Source organism: Eurosta solidaginis, chromosome 4 (assembly GCF_040869045.1).
Source record: "Eurosta solidaginis isolate ZX-2024a chromosome 4, ASM4086904v1, whole genome shotgun sequence".
Taxonomy (NCBI): Eukaryota; Metazoa; Arthropoda; class Insecta; order Diptera; family Tephritidae; genus Eurosta; species Eurosta solidaginis.
In genome coordinates, this window is record NC_090322.1 from 129,737,244 (window position 1) to 129,764,169 (window position 26,926).

Here is a 26,926-nt window from a genome sequence, read left to right on the forward strand (position 1 = left end):
CCAAATTACAGCTTGCAAATCTTTTAAATTACCTTCTTTTAAAAGTGGGCGGTGCCGCGCCCATTGTCCAAAATTTTACTAATTTTCTATTTTGCGTCATAAGGTTAACGTACCTACCAAGTTTCATCGCTTTATCCGTCTTTGGTAATGAAGTATTGCACTTTTTCGATTTTTCGAAATTTTCGATATCGAACAAGTGGGTGTGGTGGTAGTCCGATTCCGTTCATTTTAAATGGCGATCTGAGATGAGCGCCCAAGAACCTACATGCCAAATTGCATCAAGATACATCAAAATTTACTCAATTTATCATGTTTACGGACGGACGGACGGACATAGCCAAATGAATTTCTTTTTTCGCCCAGATCATTTTGATATATAGAAGTCTATATCTATCTCGATTAGTTTATGCCGTTACGGATTACCGTTATGCGAACAAAGTTAATATACTCGGTGAGCTGTGCTCAGCTGAGTATAATAATTCGATGCAATCGCAAGCGAGGCCAGGCACTCCCAAACCACCCTCGATTGCACTGTAGTTGAGCTCAAGGTCTTGATAGCCGCTTGACTATCAGAGTAGATGTTAAATTCCCTAACCGTAGTAACACTGGATATCATTCCATGCACCGCATCCTTAATCGCAGCAACTTCCGCTTGGAATACACTGCAGTGATCAGCCAACTTAAACTTGCGGCTTACATTTAGCTCTTGACAAAATACAACCCCACAAACCTCTCCGACCAGCTTCGACCCATCCGTGAAAAAGTTAACCGGTCTCATGCCCCAGATAATTCTTCCTCTCTCGGTTGAATGACTGGGGTGAAGGTTGTATAGGAAGCAGTTATCGGAATACAATAGTCCGTTCTGTCTGGGAAAAAGGTCTACTAGAGTGCCCGCAGCCAGAAATCCGATATCCCATATCACGAAGCCTGACCAGCGACCATGCCGCGGCCGCCTTTCCCGCAATATCTACTGGGTATATCTTCAGCACGACGTTCAGTGCCAAGGTAGGTGTCATTCTGAGAGCGCCACTGATACCGATCAGCGTCCTCTGTTGCACGGACATTAACATTTTGGAGGTGCTCGCCGGGTTCAGTGCTTTCCCCCAGACCAGCACCCCATATAGCAGAATCGGTTTGACTACCATCTCATAAAGCCAGTGTACTACTCCTGGCGAGAGTCCCCATCTCTTTCCGATAGCCCCTCTGCAGCAGTACCAGGCAATGGCGGCCTTCCTGGCCCGATCTTGCACATTGGATCTCCAGGACAGTTTCTTGTCCAAAACAATCCCCAAATATTTAACCCTATCAGAAAGTACCAACGGTACCCCTCCAATCGAGGGAGTTCTGAATTCGGGCATCTTATATCTCCTTGTAAAAAAAGACCAATTCCATTTTTCCCGGGTTGACCGCCAATCCACACGATTCAGCCCACCTAGTCACAGTATCCGGGTAGCCCTGCAGAACATCGCGCAGGGTGCCCAGAAATTTGCCTCTGACTAGGATATCGAGATCATCTGCATAGGCAACCACCCGACAACCATTGGCTTCCAGCTCCACAAGAAGCTCGTTGACTACAACAACCCAGAGGAGAGGAGATAGGACACCCCCCTGTGGCATGCCCCTGCACACCATCCTCTTAATTATGGCCCCTCCCCACTCCGCTGCGACAATTCTGCTGCATAGATGTTTGCTAATAAATTCAACCAGAGCTGCCTCGACTCCTAAACCCACCAGAGCTCTTTGGATTGCCCCCGGTAAGACATTGTTAAAAGCCCCCTCGATATCCACAAAAGCACCCAGAGCATACTCTTTGTGTTCTAGTGACCCCTCTATTTGCTTTACAATCGAATTGGGAGCCGTTTCCGTCGATCTGCCCTTGCAGTACGCATGCTGTGAAGCCGACAGTAACCCCCGAGGTATCCTTTCCCGTAGGTACAGGTCAATCAACCGCTCAAACGCCTTAAGAAGAAACGACGAGAGACTGATTGGCCTGAAATCCTTAGGTGATACATTAGAGCTTCTGCCGGCCTTCGGAATGAAAATATCCCTAACCGTGTGCCAAGACTTCGGGATATAGTTAAGCCTGAGGCAGTTAGTGTAGATGATGGGCAACCAGCGGCAGGAAATCCCCAAAGGCTTTTGAAGTTGCGCAGGAATGATGCCATCCGGGCCTGGAGACTTATAGGGCTTGAAGGAACTTATAACCCAAGATATTTCACTCTACCGTAATAGAATGGCAGGCACTTCTGTATATCCAGCGACCGCCGACCATGCAGGCGAAGATCCCTGCGCAACTGGGACATATGGAAAATGATTGTCCAGTAAAAGCCTTAGGGACTCCTCGCTACTCATCGACCAGTTCCCACCATCATCTCTCAGATACCCCGAGGGGCGGGATTCCTAGAGAGTATTTTTCTAAGCCTCGCGGATTCATTGCAGCCTTCTTCGTTTTCGCAGAAGCTTCGCCATGCATCTCGCTTGGCTATCCTTATTTCATATTTATAAATCCCCAGACTCACCTTATAGAGCTCCTAGTCCGAGGGTAATTTACTCCTCCTGGCTCTGTTGACGAGCCGCCGACTGGACGCTCTTAGGTCGTCAAGAGAATCCAACGACCAGGGCTGCTTGCCCTTCCCCCCATAAGTTTCCAATGGGCAGGACAGTTGAAAGGCGCTATTGCTTGCCGTGGTGAAGTTTTCCACCAGAACGTCTATCTCAGATTCGGACAGGTCGGAACTAACGGTAGGCACCGCAGGCAATAGCTCTCCCAGCTTCCTAAAATACAAGTCCCAGTTAGTACTTTTAGGGTTCCTAAAAGATATTTACCGGGACGTTCTTCGTTCACCGAGAACTGAATATATCGGTGATCAGAGAAGGAGTGCTCGTTGATAACCCTCCAGCCAGATATCCGCCCTACCAGTTCTCTACTAACCAGGGCGAATCTTCAAAGGATCGAGTTAAACTCACCAGGATTAGGTGGAATACCAGAAATTCGTCCGTATTTAATAACAGTTCAACAGAGCCAAAAGAACCAACCATGAGCACTATGGCTGGAATAGTATTCCAGATAAACTAAAAGCCTACAAAAAATTTAAGACAGCTTCGTGGAGAAACTTCTGCCCCGAAATATGTGGATGCACTTATACCGCGATTATTCAACCCATACTGTACTTTAGTGGCATACTGCAAGGCGCCAAACCTAAAATTGTTGGATAGAGTCCCTAGACCCATTATGAATAGCGTTAGCGAGGCTTTTCAGATCATTCTTGACATACTATCCTTGGATCTATCAGGACGCCAAGCAGCGGCAAAGTCAGTCCTGCGTTTTATAGAGTCATCCAGTTGGAATACTAAAAGCGTAGGATACGCTGTGCGACAACAACAGCTGCCGATAACAGCTTCATGATAGACATTATCAGCAGGGATAAATGGATGGAGTTGGATAGATGCTACTGACGGTAGCATTTCCGTAGTTCTAAGTTAAACTGGAAACGTGGAGGAGGGGTATATTTAAGGGACTCAGACTACTTGGTCACTGTAGTGTCTTCCATTAAAAGTATCAACTATCGTGGAAGCCGAGGTTTGAATAGCAACACAATTTGGCACAACTTAAGTCTGGACAGAGTTATAAGGATCTTCCTTATCCATAAAGTCTTATATTCCGAATGTTCCTTAGTGCTGCATATGAATAGCTGCCACATGTCACAAATAACCTCTTCACATGCACAATTAAACAAATGCATCTAACATAAATTTCGATCTGTTCCATTCTGGTATAAATGGCATGTTGCATGGAACAGCCTTAGATGAAGCTGTTTAACTGTTTAAGCTGTTCATTTTGCTCTGGTCCTCATTTATACTCACTTTTATACCACAGCTTTTTTTGTAGCGGTAAAATTTCCCAACTATAATTCCAACGAAAGGAATGCACAGCTGAAAAGAGCAATCGACAAGATTACAAAACCACTCGTGGCATGCAACAGCCTGGCAATTAAAATAGTAAACCCCAGTTTTTTGTTGTTGTGTCATCAAACCTGCAATAGCACACCAACATGTGGCAACGACTAATTAACAATCTAACCAAAATATGTGGCAATTAAACAAAAATAAAATGCAGTACCACAAACAAGTCAGAAAAAGAAGAAATAACTAAAGGTGTCTAAGTTCGGGTGTAACCGAACATTATATATTCAGTGTGAGCTTCAATTGTACTTTCTGTTCAGATAAAGTACTTTTCTACATAACACGTTGCACCCCCAAAAAAATGTCTCCCCATTTCCTCTTAATAAACTTGATAAGTGAAATATCATTGATTCAAAACTATTTGTTGCTAAGTTATAGCTTATCATTCTAGTCTGCGACCTTTTTAAACTTGTTTTATATCTAAGTTGCCGTGGTCTTTAACCGATCCCGTCCATTTTTACCAGAAATATTTTCTGCTATAAGGAAAATATGTGTACACAATTTCATTACGATGATATGTTAATTTTTCTTCGAGTTATGGATCCCGAAACAGAGAAAATTGCTTAGTCATAAAAGGGGCGGTGCCTCGCCCATTTTTTAAATTTGAAATTTTTCTTATTTGTTGTTATAAATACTCCTGGGAAATGAAATACCATAGATATAAAGATCTTTTTTGCAAAGATATAGGTTATTTTATTCGTCCACGACACTTTTTAAAATCTTGTATATAAAAGTGGGCGTGGTCCTTAAACGATTTCGTTAAGTTTTCTCCAAAGCATTCTTCATAGTAAAGGCAACCTCTCTACCTAATTTTGTTACGATATGTTTAACGATTTTTGATTTATGATTAATAATATTTGTAAAATTGATTTTACCACAAGTGGGCGGTGCCACGCCCATTTTAAAAAAATTTTTTAAATTTTTATCAAGAGTCTCAATGTCAGTCCACACGTCAAATTTCAACATTCTAGGCGGCCACCGTGGTGTGATGGTAGCGTGCTCCGCCTACCACACCGTATGCCCTGGGTTCGCACCCCGGGCAAAGCAGCATCAAAATTTTAGAAATAAGGTTTTTAAATTAGAAGAAAATTTTTCTAAGCGGAGTCGCCCCTCGGCAGTGTTTGGCAAGCACTCCGGGCGTATATCTGCCATGAAAAGCTCTCAGTGAAAACTCATCTGCCGTTCGGAGTCGGCATAAAACATGTAGGTCCCGTCCGGCCAATTTGTAGGGAAAATCAAGAGGAGCACGACGCAAATTGGAAGAGAAGCTCGGCCTTAGATCTCTTCGGAGGTTATCGCGCCTTAAATTTATTTTTTTTTTATTTATAGGTGTATTATTTACTAAATAATCAAGTTTTTTTGTGTTTTCCAAAGTGTTATATATATAAAAAGTGGACGAGGTTATCACCCAATTCCGCTCATTTTCAATACCAATCTATTCTGGGTCCAGATAAGATAAGTTATCGTCATAATGGGACAGACGGACGAACTGACGGACATTGCTCAATCAAATTTTTTTTCGATACTGATGATTTTGATATATGGAGGTCTATATCTATCTCGATTCCTTTATACCTGTACAACCAACCGTTACCCAATCAAAGTTAATATACTCTGTGTGCAAAGCACTCTGAGTATAAAAATCAAAAGTTCACACAAAACAATTAGTCTGCAAGAGTTGCTGCCCTAGCAGCTGATGAAGTCGCTGGAGACATTGAAAAAATGTAATGAAGAAAAATGTGATTTGCTCAGCTGGCAAGGGCGAATTAAACTAAAAATCATTAAACTGCAAAGAAGAACAAAATATTCACTAAAGTAAATATTAACAAAACTCCAACGAAAACATAAACACTTTGTTTTCATCAAGTCGCAGAAACATTTCAACAAAGGGTTGCAAGTGTGAACCGCCACATACCAACTCATTTGCTTATGCAAATTCTTATGTGTAGTAAACCAAGAATCGTTTGAGTCTGTTCGTTGCCCGCTGACAAATTATAATTTATGCTCCTTTGTCTCTCTGTATGCTGCTGTTGCTTACTTTTTCTTTAACTCCTTAAACTCTAATAAAAAATTTACATATACAAATGCGAGATAGGAATATGCTTCATATTTTTTAGTTATCATAAATCTACTTATATTTTGGAATCAGCAGGGAATGACTTGCAAGAGCTTTTTTGCTTTGAGAAATATAAAATGCATTGCAATACACATGGGAATTGGTTTAGCGTGATATTATTTACGACGCCTTTGTTTTATTATTATTTTTTTTAAGTATTTGGTGTAACTGCAGATCCGCGGTTGTGGTGTCAACAGCTGGGCGTGTATGCTAATGAGTTGATAGGGGGTAATTAGTGCGGGCTTGCCTTCCGTTTTGCCGTTAAGTTGTTTAAAACGGGTTTACCGCTAAAATTGCATGGCTTTATATAGTATTTATGCTCATTTTAGCATTTAGTACTTTTGAACATAGGATTCAAAACAGTGTTCATGCTGGCCGCATTTTTCAAGAGCGCACAAATGTTCGAATCATATGTTATCGAACCATTTCCGATTTCTTGGTGTTAAAGATTTTTGGTTTATTTGATTAATTGAAATAATAACTAACAATAATGAATTACTACATTGAATAAAACATTAAATCAACTAAATACACAAAACAGTGAGCCACTAATGCACGACTGGTTGTTTAAACATGGCCAGCACTGTATGCAGCAGCTTCCGATTGCTAATTATATGTGTATTGAGTACGCTTGCATGCTCACTTTGTCAATTTATCTTTCAGCAAATAGAATCACACATTAGTGTATTACGTCTACGTTTGCGGGTAAAAAAACGCTTATTCTGACATCTAGCGGCAGTGGTTAAATAACTAGCTACAGAATGTTGCCGAAAAGCGGAGACACACACCTATGTTGGCCATAGTGCATAACCTATAGCTGAATCGGTTACGGTGAATAGTGGACACACACCATTTTTAGATGTAATATATAGAGGTAAAACACATACACATATTTCAGTTGCATCTGAGTATAATGCGTATTTAAATTTAGGAGTACTAATTTTCTGCGCAGCAATTTCATAAGTGTAGATAAAGTTTAACGCTTAGCAGTCCTTATAAAGTTAAAGCGTATATGTATATATGTACAAAAAAACAGCTATTGTTTATCTACAATTATAATACAATTATAATATTACTTAGACTAGGTTAGGTTGAACTGGCCAGTCAACAAAAACATCACATTGTTATACTGTATGTGTCCATAGTTTAACCAGAATTAGTTTGACGACCAAACGGAAACCCCAAACCAGGTACCAGGACTTGTGGTATAAAATAACTCTGTCTTCTTGGTCAAGTTTTCTAGAACCTAGCTTACCGATCAGCCGCTGATATCTTACATTGATATACCTACATAGTAACCCACCAATATAATTTAGCAGGTAGCAAAGTGTGATGTGAGTTTTAAGCCGTTGATAACGACGATTACAAAGCTATACTTTTCAAGCACCCAGTCAGGATGAACTCACATTACTTCCTACCAAAAACTGGTGCTTCCCGACCTTTCTTACTGTACTAATATGCACTTAAGAAGCTTAACCACAGACCAATCAGTGCGAAAGAATATAAGTGCTAATCTGGAGGTATACATTAAGTTCGTTTTTCATTCCCAGACTAGTTAATTAAGTTAAAAAGATCCCAAGTCAAACACTGATTAAAGACGTATAGTAGCACCAACAAACGAATTCTTGAGCTAGTGCACAAAACTACCTTCAAGCGAAATACCTCGATACTACCTAAGTGAACGGTATTCCTTGGACAGTATCTGGGAAGCTTCATGCAGTTAAAATACCAGACTGACTTCACGGTTTTTGATGTGTCGTGCAAAAATAAACAAGATGAACATCGATAGAATTATTTATTAAGCCACAAAAACCCTGCTGATTGTGAAGTTGGCAAAGCATTACACTGCCGGAATTTAGTTTCTAGATTGACCAGCCTCCAGCTCGCGAGGGTATAACGATGAAAAAAAAAGCTTAGTAACCTACTTTTCAAAGACAAGCGAAGGAGTTTCAGTGGGGCCTTTGAAAGACTACATGAAATTCTCATTAATTTTCATAAAGCCTAAATAGGAAATTGTTGCATCGAAACTAGAAATGGTTTCCTTGTAGTTAAGTACAAACTTTGTGAAAAATAGGGCTACAAACCGGCCTAAACCGTACCGGTTCATAAACGGAACCATTCGCCTTTTCGGAGCTGTGAACCAATCCACGAACCTAACCGAATACATTTTAAAATTCAAAAACCCACCCAACAAAACAGGTTCAAAATAAAATTTTACCAAATTCCAACTTACTCCCTACTTTCCCTTAAAACTTTTAAGATACACAACTAAAATAAATATGCGTATAATACTGCTTTAATCTTAATTTTTCATTAGGATTTGAATGTCCAATTTTTGTATAAATAAAATGCTCAAACTTTAGGTTTTGGTAATTTTTTGTGAATTTGGCAATTATATGCTTCCGTCACTATGGTGAGAAATTTTTTATACTCAGCGTGCTTTGCACACAGAGTATATTAACTTTGATTGGATAACGGCTGGTTGTACAGGTATAAAGGAATCAAGATAGATATAGACTTCCATATATCAAAATCATCAGTATCGAAAAATATTTGATTGAGCCATGTCCGTCCGTCCGTCCGTCTGGAGCAAATTTTGAGGTATCTTGATGAAATTTGGTATGTAGGTTCCTGGGAATTCATATCAGATCGATATTTAAAATGAACGATATCGGACTATAAACACGCCCACTTTTTCGATATCGAAAATTTCGCAAATTTCGAGAAACCGAATAAATTTGATAATTCATTACCAAAGAAGGATAAAGCGATGAAACTTGGTAGGTGGGTTGACCTTATGATGTAGAATAGAAAATTAGTAAAATTTTGGACAATGGGCGTGGCACCGCCCACTTTTAAAAGAAGGTAATTTATAAGTTTTGCAAGCTGTAATTTGGCAGTCGTTGAAGATATCGAGATGAAATTTGGCAGAAACGTTACTCCTATTACTATATGAATGCTTAATAAAAATTAGCAAAATCGGATTAAGAATACGCATGGGGGGGGGGGGGGGGGGAGGAAAATAAAATAACATTCAAAATGGGCGTGGCTCCGCCCTTTTTCATTTAATTTGTCTAGAATACTTTTAATGCCATAAGCCGAACAAAAATTTACCATTCCTAGTAAAATTTGGTAGGGGCATAGATTCTACGACGATAACTGTTTTCTGTGAAAATGGGCGAAATCGGTTGAACCCACCCCCAGTTTTTATACACAGTCGACCGTCTGTCCTTCCGCTCGGCCCTTAACATTGATAACTTGAGCAAAAATAGATATATCTTTACCAAACTTAGTTCACGTACTTATCTGAACTCACTTTATATTGGTATAAAAAATGGCCGAAATCCGACTATGACCACGCCCACTTTTTCGATATTTAAAATTACGAGAAATGAAAAAAAAAATTCCATGGTTCTATACCAAATACGAAACAAGGGATGACACATGGTAATTGGATTGGCTTATTGACGCAAAGTATAACTTTAGAAAAACTTTGTAAAATGGGTGTGATACCTGCCATATTAAGTAGAAGAAAATGAAAAAGCTCTGCAGGGCGAAATTAAAAGCCCTTGGAATTTTGGCAGGAATACTGTTCGTAGTATTACATATATAAATAAATTAGCGGTACCCGACAGATGATGTTCTGGGTCACCCTGGTCCACATTTTGGCCGATATCTCGTAATGGCTTCACATATACAACTAAGGGCCACTCTTTTTTAAAACCCTCATTAATACTTTAATTTGATACCCATATCGTACAAACAAATTCTAGAGTCACCCCTGGTCCACCTTTATGGCGATACCTCGAAAAGGCGTCCACCTATAGAACTAAGGCCTACTCCCTTTTGAAATACTCTTTAATACCTTCCATTTGATATCCATGTAATACAAACACATTCCAGGGTTTCCCTAGGTTCATTTTCCTACATGGTGATTTTCCCTTATTTTGTCTCCAAAGCTCTCAGCTGAGTATGTAATGTTCGGTTACTCCCGAACTTAGCCTTCCTTACTTGTTCCAGTATTAATTAAGGGTAACATTGTTGCAATGAGATTCGACAGATCCCGTGCCCGGTTCAACGCCTTTCCCGTTTGGTCAATCACATGCTGTTTTGTCCTTCTTATTTTCCCGCCGATGCTGATTGGGACGTATAAGCAAATGCTTCGAGGAATACACCCTCTTAGCTAGCTTATCCGGTTTTTCTTTTCCATCTATTCCCATTTGCATGGATACCCCCAAATTGATGTGTATTTCTACACAAGTCAATGCTTTTGTGCTATGCGAGATTATTGCCTAAATTGCTGCAGTGTTTCTTCTGCTTTTGGCAACTACTGAACCGCCTAAAAGATAATACAATCGCAGACCCTAACATATCCAATAGTTTGGAGCCACCGGAATGTACGGGTGTACCCTCGCCCTGCATTTACGGCCCCTGGTGTCAACCTTCCACCTGTATCTTGGTTCTATACTACTAAGGTAATCTCAAGCCGCAAATCTGGCCTTGGAGCTTAGGGTATATTTGCACTATGTTTTTCGCACCAGGTCTACATGAGCGGTTTGTAATCTTCCTGCAATTTAACAGCCGATTCATCTTGCTTAGGCTGGACGTACTTCCATGAAATAAAGACCATCCATGATAGCCATTTCAGAGGCATTTTTGAAGTCCCGACAACGTCATCTTATATCTTTAAAGAAACTCAATCCCAAGGTACCTTAGTGTACAGCGCTTATCTGAATGCAACATTTGCCGTAAGATATCCAATTGGTAATATACCAATTAATATAAAAGGTTTGAGCGCTCGAACCGATCCAGCTCGGTACTTCAGAGCTACCCAGGATTCGGTTCATGAACCGGTTCAACCGCTTCGATTTTTAAGGCGAGTTGCAGCCCTGGAAAAAGGCACTACCCATTATAAGTGTTAAATTGTACAGTTAAGATCTACGTATTTGTTGGTCGGAACTTTACTATTTCTTAATTCTACAGTTAAAGCTCATATAAACCCTTTCCAGCTTAAGTTCAAAATTTCATATTCAGAATTTTAGTTTTCTAAATTGAATTGAACTTAAATTTCAACTCCCTTAAATTGCAGTTTCTGAAGTTGAATCGAAATTTTTTGAACTTAAGCTTCAATGGTTATATGCAGAATAACCCTATTTAAAAATTCGCTTGAAGAACGCTCTAGTAGTATATCCGAATTTTTTTCATGAACCGACTATTTCAGCTCTAAATGTATTGAATTAAAAAAAAAAAAATGTGTTAAGATCCAGCTAATTTCCTTTTTGCACTCTTTTTAGCTGTTTTCATAATAATAATACTAATAAAATAAAAGTAAAACACTAAAAAGGTAGACTAAATACTTACTTACTTACTTAATTGGCGCTTAACCGTCTAAACGGTTATGGCCGTCCAACAAGGCGCGCCAGTAGCTCCTTCGCTCCGCCAACCGGCGCCAATTGGTCACACCAAGGGAGTTTAAATCGTTTTCCACCTGGTCCTTCTAACGGAGTGGGGGCCGCCCTCTACCTCTGCTTCCATAGGCGGGTTCCAATAGAAACACTTTCTTTCATTCGCATAACATGGCCTGGCCAGCGCAGCCGCTGCGTTTTAATTCGCTGGACTATGTGGATGTCTGCGTATAGCTCGTACAGCTCATCAAATCTTCTTCGGTACTCGCCATCACCAACCTCTACGCGTTGGTCCTCTATAAATATTTCGAAGAACTTTTCTCTCGAACATTCCCAAAGCCGCTTCATCTGCTGTTGTCATGGTACATGCTTCTGCCCCATATAGCAGGACGGATACGATAAGTGACTTGTAGAGTATGATTTTCGTTCGCCGAGAGAGGACTTTACTTTTCAATTGCCTACCTAGTCCAAAGTAGCATTTATTGGCAAGATTGGTTCTTCGCTGGCTTTCAGTGCTGATGTTGTTGCTTTTTGATGCTGGTGGTCTTTACTGGAAGTCTTTTACTATTTCGAAATTATGGCTGCCAACAGTAGCGTTGTTGCGCTGCCTCTTTGCTCGATGACAGCAGGTACTTCGTTTTGTCCTCATTCACCATCAAACCAATCTTTACCGCTTCTTTGTCCAGTTGGGAGTAAGCAGAACTAACAGCGCGGGTATTTAGGCCGATGATATCAATGTCATCAGTATATGCCAGTAATTGAACGCTTTTATAGAATATTGTACCAGTGCGGTTAAGTTCTGCAGCTAGTATAATTTTCTCCAGCATCAAACTAAAGAAATCGCACGATAGGGGGTCACCCTGTCTGAAAACTCGTTTAGCTTTGAAAGGCTCGGAGAGGTCCTTCCCAATTCTGACTGAGCTATTGGTGTTGCTAAACGTTACTTTGCAGAGCCGTATAAGTTTTGCGGGGAAACCAAATTCAGACATAGCGGCATATTGGCAGCTCCTTTTAATGCTGTCGAAGGCGGCTTTAAAGTCGACGAAGAGGTGATGTGTGTCGATTCTCTTTTCACGGGTTTTTTCCAAGATTTGGCGCATTGGGAAAATCTGATCGATGGTAGAATTACCAGCTCTGAAGCCGCACTGATAAGGCCCAATCAGTTGATTCACGGTGAGCTTCAATCTTTCGCACAATACACTTGAAAGGACCTTATATGCGATATTAAGAAGGCTGATTCCACGATAGTTGGTGCATTTTGTAGTATCCCCCTTTTGTGGACTGGGTGAAGAACACTTAGATTCCAATCGTCGGGCATGCACTCGTCCGCTCATATTTTGCGAAGAAGCTACTGCATGCGCCTTACCAACTCCTCGCCGCCGTATTTGAATAGCTCCGCAGACAACCCATCAGCGCCCACAGCCTTGTTGTTTTTCAATTTGGTTATTGCTATTCTAACTTCGTCATAATCAGGCGGGGGGACATATATTCCATCATCATCGATTGCGGGATCGGGTTCGCCATCTCTGCGCGGTGAATCACTGCCTCCATTTAGGAGAGCAGAGAAGTGTTCCCTCCATAATCTAAGCACTCTCTGGACATCAGTTACAAGGTCGCCGATTTCGTTCCTACAGGAGTTTGTCCCGGTCTTAAAACCTTCCGTCTGTCGCCGTATTTTTTGGTAAAATTTTCGGGCGTTATTCCTAGTGGCTAGCAGCTCAAGCTCCTCGCACTCACGCCTTTCCGCTTTTGCTTTTTTCTTCCTGAAAAGGCGTCTCGCTTCCTTTCTCAACTCACGATAGCGTTCACACTCCTCTTGTTGCGCTCGCTTTTAACGTAGCCCTGTAGGCAGCGTCTTTTCTTTCGGTTACAACGCGACATTCTTCATCGTACCAGTTGTTTTTCGTGTCCGCCGGTAACCAATGGTTTTCCTCCGCGGCAGTACGAAGTGCTTTGGAGATATGCTCCCACTGCTCCTGTATTCCTTCAGCCTGAGTTGTGCTCTCAGAGAGCAGATGTGAGGGTCGTGTTGCGAAATCGGTGGCAGTCTGTTGTAATTGAAGCTTTTCGACATCTAGCTTTCCTTGTGTTTTTTGTTCCTTGGTTTTAGGGCCGCTGAGGCGGCTGCGTACTTTGGCTGCAAAGAGATAATGGTCCGATTTGATGTTAGGTCCTCTGATCGTGCGCACATCTAAAACACTGGAGGTATACCGTCCGTCTATTACAACGTGATCGATCTGATTGCGAGTATTTCGATCAAGAGACAGCCATGTAGCTTGATGTATCTTTTTATGCAAGGACCTCGTGCTGGATATGACCATGTTTCGAGCACCGGCAAAGTCAATCAGCCTCAGTCCGTTAGGACAAGTTTCATTGTGTAGGCTGAACTTTCCGACTGTAGGGCCAAAAACACTTTCTTTGCCCACCCTTGCGTTAAAGTCGCCAATCATGACTTTTATATCATGGCGGGTGCAGCGCTCGTATGTGCGTTCTAATTGTTCATAAAAAGTGTCTTTCACCTCATCGTCTTTCTCCTCTGTCGGCGCATGGGCGGAGATGAATGATATATTAAACAATTTTGCTTTTATTCGGATAGAGGCGAGACGCTCGTCCACAAGCTTGAACGCCAGAACTTGGCGACAAAGTCTCTTTACCACTACGAATCCGATGTAGAAACTGCGCTTATTCGTATGGCCACTACAATAGATGTCACAATTTTTGATCTTCTTTCTTCCTTGCTTCGTCCAACGGATTTCTTGGATGACGGTGATGTCAGATTTTGCTTTGGTGAGGATATCAACCAGCCGGGAATCTGCTTCAATCCCATTCAGGGAGCGGACGTTCCAGGTGCATGCCTCAATTCATTGTCCTTCAAACGTTTGCCATGGTCGTCATCAATAGAGAGTGTATTTATCCGAGGCTTATTGGTATATTTCATTGGAGTGTGGTTTTACGTGGCGGGTCCCAAGCCCAGCGCACAACCCGCTCAGCGGGGGTGAAAATATTACTTGCACGTTTATATAGCGAGCCGCTTGCTCCAGACAGACGCCCGCTTGCAGCCGCACCTAGAGGTGTAGAGACGCTGCCGATGAGATTTCCCCCCGGCTAGCCCTTAACCGATAACCCAGAGGATACTTGGCCGCAAGCGACCGGCAGTAGTGAGCTACTTGAACCGCATGCAAAAGAATCGTTCTGGCCATTCCCGGGTGAATGGCGGTCAGAAGCTTTCCCCAATTTCGTAGACTTCTACACACGGCTCCACCAGCCAGATTAAATACTACTGACATATAAATAGTTAGAAAAGAATCATAATCAGGTTATTAGGATAAGTGAATTGCTAATTATTAACAGAGAAAGGAATAAATGGAGTAAGAGTTATAGTCCTGACACAGACTTAACCAGTAACTATGGTTACTGTCTATTCCTTTCATTACAGGGAACATTTCCTTTATTGAAGGATACTTACACACTTATGCTATGGAATCAACCACCGTTGTTGGCAAAATTAAAAACTCAATCAATATTACTCCGCTCGGAGTTGCAAAACGAAAGTGACTGCATTTGTGATATGAAAAAAAGAAGTAAATATTAAACGAAAGCAGGAATAGTAGAGCCAATGATGAACGAAAAAATAAATCGAAAAATTTCATTTATTGCAAATTAAATTTTCCCTAAGTTCAACATACAACGTCACATATGCAATGAGCCGCATGCAAAATGGGCATAAACAAACTAGAGAAAAACAATAACAGGAAATTTCAAAAACAGCAAACAATCGCAATTGAGTTGGATAACAAAAAACCTAATAAATGGGATGTGGGGAAATGAAGGTAATAACAACGAAATAAGTAAGTGGGGTAATAACACGTTGACTGTGCTGGACCAGAACAGCCTTCATGACTTTTGCAACTCAAGTACGTTACGCGTAGATGGGGAAGATGGTAATAAAGAGAGCAGCGAGCCGGATGCTCAGCCGACTGAATGGACTTGTGGCAAAGCATTCGATTAAGGAAAACGTTGTGGTGCTGATTGATCTAAAACTAATGGAAAGGGATATGAATAAGGGAAATATAAGCGAAGTTAGGGTATGAAATGAATGTATGTTCAAATGTGAGTATAAGAATGGCCATAGAAGGGTTACAAGTGCTATTGTAGAAGGACAATGTTAAATGGCTGACCGAGAGTTTGTTCGCATTTACCTAGATACATATGTATATGGGCGGGAGCACAGTATACTTTGATCCACGACGAACTTCGCTCAAGCATTTTCGTTATATGGTTGGCATTCGTCCGGCAGTTTCGAGTTTGTGGGATAAGCGCGCTGTTGAAAATATTAAAACTTCCTGCTTCGCTTCATGTTCCACAAACTCTTTGTAGCGAAATTGCAACTAAGTCGTATGAAGTTTTGTCACGAAAACCCGCTTAATTTTTTTTTTTAATTACTTCGGGATCGTTCTCAAGATCAATTGGCAACTACTTCGGAATGAATATGAGATATTTCGGAATCATTAGCCGCTGTATCTTCAAAAAGAGTTACCCGAATCTAATGTATTATTGTATATGGCTAATGCGTTTTCAGAACAAAGCCGTATATTCAGAGAAATAAGAATAATGTGAATCCCGGAATAGAACTCGCTATATCTCAGAAACGGTTATAAAGGGAAGCCGTGGAAGTCCCGAAAGGATAAAAAAATATTCAGCAATGATCGAAAATAGTTCCGAAAGGATCCTGAAACTAATTTCGAAATGCTCCTGAGTCGATCCCGAAAAGTTCACAAAGTTATATTTAAAATACTTTCGAAATATGCCTGTTTTTTTTCCGAATATTATTATTTTGCAGTAGTCACGCATAAATATAAACCAAGATTTCACATATTTGAAAAAAATAAAAATAGTTCAGTCGTTCTGGTGTGATTGCGTCACAAAACCGACATTTGGCCATCTTGAACCGAAACATGCAGCGATATCCAAACATTCTAACTTTCATAACTGCGGGACCACTTTCGAATTATTTTGTGGCCATTTTTGGATAATTTCACGGCTTTCTTCGGGTTGTTTTGGTGTCGTTTGGGGCTAGTTTCTGATAAATGCGGGATTACTTTTTGGCCATTTCTGGACATTCTATAGTTTTTTGTTGAAAGCATATCGGGCCATTTCGGTACTTTTTTAGATAATTTTCAGGATTAATTCATTCCGGCACTATTTCTTTATTACTACAGGACTATGTTTGGATTAGATTAGTTCAGCGACCGTCTCGGAATTGTTTTAGACATCTTTTCGGGGCCATTTAAAGATTAAGGATTGTCCTCTCGGGATTGTTGTTTTCCTTTTGATATCGCCGGCGAGACCTTTTCGCAACTATTTCTGGACAATTTTCGTACAGTTTCGATAATGCTTTTGAGATTATTTTGAAATTATTTCGGACTGTTTAGCAATGTGTTCGGAGCCATTACGAGGCTGTTCGGGAATCATATCGGAGGGACTGCTCCGGGAAGTTTATGACTTTTCGCCGGATCATTTCGAGATTGTTTTCGGAACTAAGTATTTCAATACTATTTTGGGTTCATTTCGTAAAAATGTGTTCAGGGAAGTATTAGGCCCCACTTTTTTTAGAACCCAGTATATCTTTATTTCTATGGATCATTGCGTGTTTATCTCCGGACTCTTTCATGGTTGCGTGCTTTATGATTTGTTGATATTTTTGGAACTGTTTCAAGATTATTATTTTTATTTTAAATTCCGTATTTACCCATTAAATCCACTCCCTGGTTACCATAAATTGTATTTTGTCACCTACACAAAAAAAGGAAAAATCGTTCAACGAACTTCGTTGCTCGCTCTTGTTTGTCCTATAGAAGTGTCCGCTAAAAGAGGCTTCTCTGTAGTTGGAGTTTGCTTGACTCGTTTATTTGTGTATTTGTTTGTTACCTGATGAAATGGAGTTAAATACCAAATCAACAATAAACAAGCATATGAATACATAGGATAGTATCCAATAACAAAAACAAAATAAACAAAACAACAAACAATGGAGTTGTAGATATCCTGGCACAGAGTTATTTCATCGTGCGCGCCCCACTAACATATTGCAACTGTAAATGAATCAAAGTGAAGCATACTTGTAGGCGGATGGGGCGCAAATGAGAAAACTTCCCTGCAGCGATATACCAAAGTAGTTCGAAAAAATAAAAACTAGTTTACAACTAGGATATTGTTATGGGATCACGCTAGTATGTTAACGGTAAAACTTGGGCTAGTAAATATTTAAATTATAGGAGAATGCCCGAGTGTTTTGATTTGAAAAAATCTTAACATATCTAACTGAAATTTTCTGTACGAATTTTGACCATTGACATATCGTAGAACATTCTAAAATCAGGCCAGATCATTATATGGAAAAAATTACAGCTGATTAGTTGGCTTGAGGTAGTTTACAACTAGTTCGTGTGACGGTAGGATCTGTTAGTGTATGGAAAACGAATGTGTTTACATATTTGAATTGAAAGCTTTAGTGGGAGCTGTTTTTAGGATGTTGAAGTAGACAGCACACATACAGATACATAGTAGGTACATACACAACTTTATCAAACAAAAATTAATGAAATAAAACAAAGCACAACTTTTACAACAACTTTTAAACAGCAACAAATAAACTTTGCAACAGCAAAACAAGAACACAATACAATTCAATTCATTCAGAGAAAAATAACAAACAACAAGGGTTTTGTAGAGGCCCTTCAGCTAATAATGCAACAATACTCTCGCATATGTATATATGTAAAATAAACACTAAAGTTGAGCTGTAACTGAAACGATACTCACTGGACGTCAGGTCATTTCGCACACACACACAAATTCATTTGATGTATTAAATTTTTATAGAGCAGGTATTTGTAATGATAGTCAGTGAATTGGTTTGTCTGATAAGGGAATGAAAAGTCGGTAAAAGTCTTTTACAAAATAATTGTCACAGGAATTCCTGCAGTTAAAAAAGTTGACCTTTACTGGAATAGTTGAAGTGGTTACCTGGCTGGTGGTAGTTTATTAAGCGGCTGGTGACAATTTCCGCTTGCATTAGACCGACAATGTAGCAGTTAAAAGTTTTTTTTACAAAAGCGAAAGTTAGTTAGAGTTTGAGAAGGTGGTGCATATACATACAAGCCGTAGATGATAAATTAGTATCACTATAAATGCACTTTGACGTATTTGGCCTGCAATGGAGTTCTCGGTGTACGCACGCAAATATTGATGTTCTTCTTATAACATTGTTTCGGATGCTTTTCCTCAACTGTTTATAATTCGCTTAGCTTTCAACATAGACTGCATACAAATTTCAACAGAAAAGTAAGTCAGTTTTACTTCAATTCTATAGGAGCCGACGGATTAATTGCAAAACACTCCCATAAACCCACTTGCCATTAGGGAAGAAAAGCGCAAGTATCTGAGTGTATTTCTGTCATAAAAAGCTTTTCATTGAAAATTCATCTGCTGGAAATCCAATATCACTGTTCAAGTTCTGTTGAGCGCGCAGAAAAACATTTCACACAAGTTGGGATTATAAGTATAAATTCGGCTTATATTCAATACCCTCTATCACCAAAAAGTCAGTTTTTCAGGAGAGCAAAATTCGTTTTGTCAGCTATATTTTACTCAAGTTGCTAATAATATAAAGAACCACTTTTGGGGTCGTTTGGGATTCACTTCGGGGTCATTTGGTAGTTATTTTGGGATGATTTCGGGGTCTTCACGGGCTCATTTAGGGATGATCTTGGGGGCCGTTCTAAAGTAATTTTGAGGGATCTTTCGAGATCCTTCTGGGATTATTTAGGGATCACTTCGGGTCGTTACGGTCTCTTATCGGGGGCCCCTTTAAGGACTTCCTCGATATCATTACGGAGTCAATTGGGGATCACTTCGAAAAAAATTCGTCATTCGTTAAACCAGTTTTATTTAGCTTGACTCTGTGTAGCACTGTTTGCGAATTTTGTAATTGAAATTTAAGTAACTTCCTGATAAGCTACAAACTTGAAACTTGGAATATAGTTCAGAACCTATGACGAGGCAACAAAAAGAAATAAAAAACTCCGCTAGGTGGCGCATGGATCAATATGTTTGAAAAAATTGTATTTGTGGTCCGATTTAGCACATATTTGAAACAAATATTACACACACTCATGTGGAAGTGACATCAAAATATTTTGGAAGGCATAAGCTCTAATTTCGTCGGTGAAATTGTCAGAAAAGTATTTAAGACACTCGAGTCCTAAATAGAATTAGAAATAATAGGCAATTAAATAAAAACTTGAAAATTTAAAAAAATTGCTCCTAGCGTTTCTGTATTTTTCAACTCAAGCCATTTGGCTTGGTTAACAAACCTGCCCTTTTTTCAGGGCTCTCGACTAGGGTTTTATGCTCTATATTTGCTAGGACAGGTCATTTAAAAAAAGAAAGATCTTTCCTGCAACTCCCATGGAATCGCTCCCGGACCAGGACATGTGACAGATTATATATACAAAAAGAATCTAAGCGCACGATACTACGCAAAAAATCTCAGCCTCCAAAAGGCGCCGAGCAAGCTGCAAGAATACTGGTGTTTCGCGAGAAAACAAAACACAAAATAAATGAGTAGCAAATGATCAACCAAGTGATAGAGAGCGCGCCGCTCGTTTGTGTTCGTATGCATTAAAATACTTACATATATAATGAAACCGCACAAGCACGCTCGCTCCGTAATCCGATTGATACTGATATCATTTTCAAGTTTTTGATGTAAAGGTGTACCACACACATTCACAAAATAATATACGTTGATGCCTCCTTCGCTCATCGAAGGAGTTACCAATGTAATCTTCGCCTCGCAATACCTGATATTGTCACCAAACAAATCCCTGGCGCCCTTAGTTACAAATGTCGATTATATTGAACATCCACGCCGATGGGGCTACGCTACCGTCTGTCTTGCTTCCAAAAATGTTGGCAAAATCCTGAAATCTCTTACCGGCAGTATTTGGGGTTCAGATAAAGAAACACCCATTACAACTTACAAAGGGATACACCCTGGAAGAAACTGCAGGCCTGTCAAAACACCGCTCACAAAACTGCTACGGTTTGTCCCCAGAACACCATCTACACAGTGAGGTGAGAGTACTACCCACATGAGAACGTGGCTGTATGTAAAAGAAAAACACAAAACGGTCTTCAGTGTTATCCACAAAAATATGATCGACCTCTATGCCAGAAATTGCCTGGCGAACACTGTTCTTGAAGTTAAATACCCTAACTCGCAGTAGAGCAAAGCAACCTCCCCAGGGAGAAGCGCGTCGCTCTAGCTCAACTTCGATCTAGATACTGTAACAAGTTAAACTCTTACCTATTCAGATTCAACCCCGACGAACAAATTGTATACCCTGCTTGTACCTCACATGAACCCAACCATCTTTTTAATTGCAATATGGAACCAACACATCTAAAAGCCCTTTCCTCGGACTCCCATAGAGGAGTGTGAGTGTTCGCGCCTATTGGATGGGGCGAAGCACTGCTGCTACAACAACAAGAACGAATGCTCTTCCGAACAGATTTAAAAATAAGTTTTATGCACGAAATACGTCAAAGCCTTAAACAATCAATCACGAAAACCAGCTCATATAGTCAACAACGAGTTGCACGTGTGAACCCCGGGAAAGCTGTCTGAACTTTAATTAAAAATCTAATGTAGAAAATTTTCGTTAATTGTGAGCGCTGGAACGCATACAAATGCAAAACAATTGGATTTAAATGCAGCAAGAGAAAAAGAGACAGAGAGAGAGGAGAACCAACACAAATGGATGCAACCAACTGCAACTGCCATACATTTGTGGCACGTTCATCATTCATACTTCACAGCTTGCATTCACACAAATGTGCATCAGGAAAAAGTTTCGTGGTTGAAACGTCCGTTCAGTCTTCCAATAACCGGACAGAATATGAGTTTTGTGGCATCTGTCTGCGTATAAACAATTCAATTAACGTGTTGGTGATGACTTCGTGGCATGCAGCAACTAGCAATCCAATTCCAATAGAGCAGCAACGCAGCAATACCGTTTCGAATCTAGTAACACACACGTGCATGAATTTACGCATTTACGGTATTGTGTGAAATAGCATTTCAATGCAAGAACGCCCGTTGCTAGCGTCATATGAACATTGGTCTGATTTTACGCACGCACATGTGGCATGCAACGAAGCTCATCATTGACGTAGCCAGTAGCCTTTTGAAGTGTGGCAAGCAGCAGGGCGTTTTGACAAATAAATATAAGTTGGTGACGTGGAAAATGTGCCATTTTACAATACTGCCACCAATCGATGAATTTGTCTATTAGCTTTTATTATTATAAAGGCAAGGCTGTCGATTTAGCCATCCTAAAAAGTTGAAAAAGTCCGACCCTTATATTGAAGCTTATGTTGAGCGGATTTTAAAAAAATCTTTTAAGTTGGGTTAGTCCTTGCAAATACAACCGAAACGCCTTTTTTGTTGTAACTTGGTTACATGACATCCACTTTTTAAAACAGATGTATCAATATCTTGATCTGGAGTAGTTCTACTACTAATAGCTAATGCTCTTTTCAGCTCTGCAGTCGTTCTTCCACAGTCCATTTTCATAATTTGGTTTTAATTAACTCGCCAAGTTTCAACCACTTTACCAGAATTTGTTAAGGAATTGTGTCAGCTTTTTCATTTATTGAAGTTTTTGATGTCGAAACTGTGGGCGTGGCTATAATTTCATTTGAAACTTTTTCAATAACAATATATTTTGAGTTCAAATAAGCGCTTGTACTACATTTGCTCAATTTTCGCTTAAATTGTCGCATTTCGATTGGCACAGAAAGCTTTGCATAAAACTTGGGCGCAGTTTTCAACCGAGTTCGCCAATTCATTCAAGAAAGAGTTATTATCAGAAAACAAGGCCCTTATGATATTTAGTAAGGATTGGTCGATTTGTGTTCGATTCATAGGATTAATTATTAAAATTTAACTAAAAAAGAAGGCCATTTACAAAAAATGCGCCACAATATCACATCGGAGGTAAAATCTTAACATGATAATGGCACTTGATTTACGCCTTCCAACCCTTTTAAATTTTCTTCTTTTCGATGTAGGCGGTATCACGCCTATTTTCTTATTTGTTACTAAACCTCTATTTTTCGTCCTAAAGTCGAGCAACGTATTGGTCTTTAGGAATGGGTTATACCACTTTTTCAATTTTTCGAAGTGTTGATATCGATTTCGATAAAGCCGCAACCCAAAATCTTGTTAATTTATATATATGTATATAGAAGCAAGGCTGCCTACAGGGCTACGTTAAAAGCGAGCGCGACAAGAGGAGTGTGTGAACGCTATCGTGAGTTGAAAAAGGAAGCGAGACGCCTTTTCAGGAAAAAAAATCAGAAGCAGAAAGGCGTGAGTGCGAGGAGCTTGACCTGCTAGCCACCAGGAATAACGCCCGAAAATTTTACCAAAAAATACGGCGACAGACGGAAGGTTTTAAGAACGGGGCAAACTCCTGTATGAACGAAAATGGCGACCTTGTAACTGACGTCCAGAGAGTGCTTAATTTATGGAGGGAACACTTCTCTCTTCTCCTAAATGGAGGCAGCAAATCACCGCGCAGAGATGAAGAACCCGATCCCGCAACCGATGATGATGGAATATATGTCCCCCGCCCGATTATGACGAAGTTATAATAGCAATAACGTGATTGAAAAACAACGAGACCGTGGGTGCTGATGGATTGCCTGCGGATCTATTCAAGTACGGCGGCGAGGAGTTGGTAAGGCGCATGCAGCAGCTTCTTAGCAAAATATGGGCGGAAGAGTGCATGCCCGACGGTTGGAATCTAAGTGTTCTTTGCCCAGTCCACAAGAAGGGGGATACTGCAAAATGCACCAACTATCGTCGAATCAGCTTTCTCAGTATCGCATATAAGGTCCTTTCAAGTGTATTGTGCGAAAGATTGAAGCCCATCGTGAACCGGCTGATTGGACCTTATCAGTGCAGCTTCAGACCTGGTAAATCTACCATCGACCAGATTTTCACAATGCGCCAAATTTTGGAAAAACCCGTGAAAAAAGAATCGACACACATCACCTCTTCGTCGACTTTAAAGCCGCCTTCGACAGCACGAAAAGGAGCTGCCTATATGCCGCTATGTCTGAATTTGGTTTCCCCGCAAAACTTATACGGCTGTGCAAAATGACGTTGAGCAACACCATCAGCTCAGCAAGAATTGGGAAGGACCTCTCCGAACCGTTCGAAACTAAACGAGGTTTCAGACAGGGTGACCCCCTATCGTGCGATTTCTTTAACTTGAAGCTGGAGAAAATTATACTAGCTGCATAACTCAACCGCACTGGTACAATATACTATAAAAGCGTATACGCTGATGACATTGATATCATCGGCCTAAACACCCGCGCTGTTAGCTGTGCTTATTCCAAACTGGAAAAAGAAGCGGTAAAGATGGGTTTGATGGTGAATGAGGACAAGACGAAGTACCTGCTGTCATCGAGCAAAGAGTCAGCGCATATGCGCCTTGGCAACCACGCTACTGTTGGCAGCGAAATAGTAAAAGACTTCGTTTATTTGGGAACCAGCATCAACACTAGTAACAACATCAGCACCGAAATTCAGCGAAAAATCAATCTTGCCAATAAATGCTACTTTGGACTAGGTAGGCAATTGAAAAGTGAAGTCCTCTCTCGGCGAACGAAAATCATACTCTACAAGTCACTTATCGTACCCGTCCTGCTATATGGGGCAGAAGCATGGACCATGACAACAGTATACGAAGCGGCTTTGGGAGTGTTCGAGAGAAAAGTTCTTCGAAAGATTTATGGACTTCTACGCGTTGGCGGTGGCGAGTACCGAAGAAGATTTAATTATGAGCTGTACGAGCTATACGCAGACATCAACATAGTCCAGCGAATTAAAACGCAGCGGCTGCGCTGGCTAGGCCATGTTATGCGAATGAAAGATCATGCTCCGGCCAAGAAAGTGTTTCTATCGGAACCCGCCTATGGAAGCAGAGGTAGAGGGCGGCCCCCACTCCGTTGGAAGGACCAGATGGAAAACGATTTAAACTCCCTTGGTGTGACCAATTGGCGCCGGTTGGCGGAGCGACTGGCGCGCCCTGTTGGACGTCCATAACCGTTTAGACGGTTAAGCGTCAATTAAGTAAGTAAGTAATATAGAAGCAAGGAAAATTACCTTGTCCAATTGCATCTTGATATCTTAAAAGGTTTTTATTTCAAGCTTTGCAAAACTTTCGACTGTGCCAGGTCCATTTTCAAAACCTTATCAAGTTTTTATTTTTCGCTAAAAAATCAACGTTATTATCAAGTTTCATCACTTCATCCGTCTTTGGTAATGAATTATCGAACTTTTTTAATTTTTCGAAATTTCGATATAGAAAAATTGGGCGTTGTGAACGTCTGATTTCGCCCATTTTCATTACCTATAAACCTAAGATACCTTAATTTCTACTCCTAATTTTTTATAAGGAAGTCTATGTGTACATATCTGTATTCCTTTATGCCAATTCGCACAACCGTTACCCTATCAAAGTTATAATACCCTTGTGTACAAATACACGTTGGCTATAAAAACTACTTCGGATGTATTTTTAAGGACTAAACATGTTTTAAAAAAGTTTTAAAGACTCTCCAGTTTTTCGGCAGCCTTAACTTATTTCCTTCTCTTCGTTTCATTATTCTTGGGAAAGAACCACTGAAGCCTAAAGTATATACCGTTCGGTTGAACCCAAACTTAGACTCCTCTTACTAAGTTTGTGTAAACCATTTTTATATTTGTTCGGGATGATGGTACATGTTTTTTCTTGCAGAGATAATGCCGGTACTTGGTCGTAGCGTGTTAATAATTGATCTGGGTTTGGTCGGGTCTGGTTTAGGTTTTTTGGGATAGAATTAGCAAAACTTAAGTCACATGTCTATAATCACCCGCCTTTAGATCGTTGCTACTATATCCCACTGTAGTTTCGAGGACAAATTAGTTCATAGCTATGTATATAACAGTCGGTTATACCCGAAATTTGATTGACTGATTTCTTTTTTAACTAAGATGGGAACTTAATGAGATTTTAATTGTGTGTCAGTTGCATGTGAACATCGCCGATATGTAGGTGTACATATGTGTATTGGGATGTTACGGAATTCTATTAACCATAATCGGATTCGGTTTTTTCAAAATTGACTCATTGGAATGGGTCTTATATATTATATGTTGAGCGCCAGCTCGAAAATATTTTGCCCTAGTAATTATTTGAACAAAAAAAAACACCATATCCATCGCAAACAGCTGTTGAATCAACTTCTTACAAATTTTTGAAACCGAATTGGCCATTTCGGCATTCAAATCAACAGACAAAAGTTCCGTCACACGTAAGCCAAAACTGTGCTTACTTCACAATTATTGCTTCACCCTAAAAATACCAATGAAATCTGTAAAATTAACAGAATTTCGCAAATAGTAGAATAAAAGTGAAGGTTGTTATTACGAGAGATTTCTGCGGCAAGGTAGTGAGCGCAGCGAGCGTAAGCTCTTCTGTAAAAACAGCTGATGTATTTGCATAATGTTGAAAGTATAGCGCTGTTAAAATTACTTATTTAATGTGTTCTTTAACAGTTTGGTTGATTAAGAGTATGTAATTTTTACTGACTATTAGCAACCAATAGCTTCTCTTCTGTCATATCGAGTAAATTTGTTCTGCTAACAAAACACTCGGTTGAATTAATCATAATGGAGGCGATTCTGCCTAATGTAATTTATCTCAAAAACAACAAACTCGATTTGTTGATTTTGCTGGCTTCGTTTCTTTCAGTGTAGTATTCATTCTTTAGTGTAAGCTTCCACTTTTTTTTTGCAACTACCACAATAAATTATTGGTACCGAAATCGGATTTATAGATCCAAAGAAATCGAAAGTTTCGAACTTATAAGATCGGGGTCGAAGTCCACCAGCATCCCCAACTTCGATATTTGGTTGTATGCCTATGACGATACACATATGTATGTACGTATTATTCGATTTGTGTGCCTATTTTTCGTATTCTAATATGCACATTTGTATGCGTATGTGTTGATGGAATGCATTTCATAGCATGCTTCAAGGCGTGATAGCGCGTTCACAGCACATTAATGTCGAAAAACAATGCGTAAATGGTTGTAAGGTGGCCACAGTGGTTCGTGTAACGTAAGCAGCCATTTAAGAACTCCGTTTACAATAGAACGGCTTAAATTTACTTTTCATTGAAAATCTAATTTTTATTTGATTTGAGTACAGTGGATCTCAATAATCATGTGACAGAAAACTTTATTTGAACTTTACACAGAACACTGAAAAAGGCGCGAGTGCTCTACACTTAACACAATACATTAACAGGAGTACACT

General features: G+C 40.1%; 1 protein-coding gene and 1 pseudogene across 1 annotated transcript in view; both read right to left on the reverse strand.

Annotated features, from left to right (window-relative positions):
* LOC137247721 (craniofacial development protein 2-like) overlaps positions 1-14,422 on the reverse strand; it is an 86,276-nt pseudogene extending 71,854 nt beyond the window's left edge.
* Positions 1-26,926, reverse strand: part of NetB (Netrin-B) — a 586,813-nt gene that overhangs the window by 416,318 nt on the left and 143,569 nt on the right. The gene's annotated exons all lie outside the window — the stretch shown is intronic.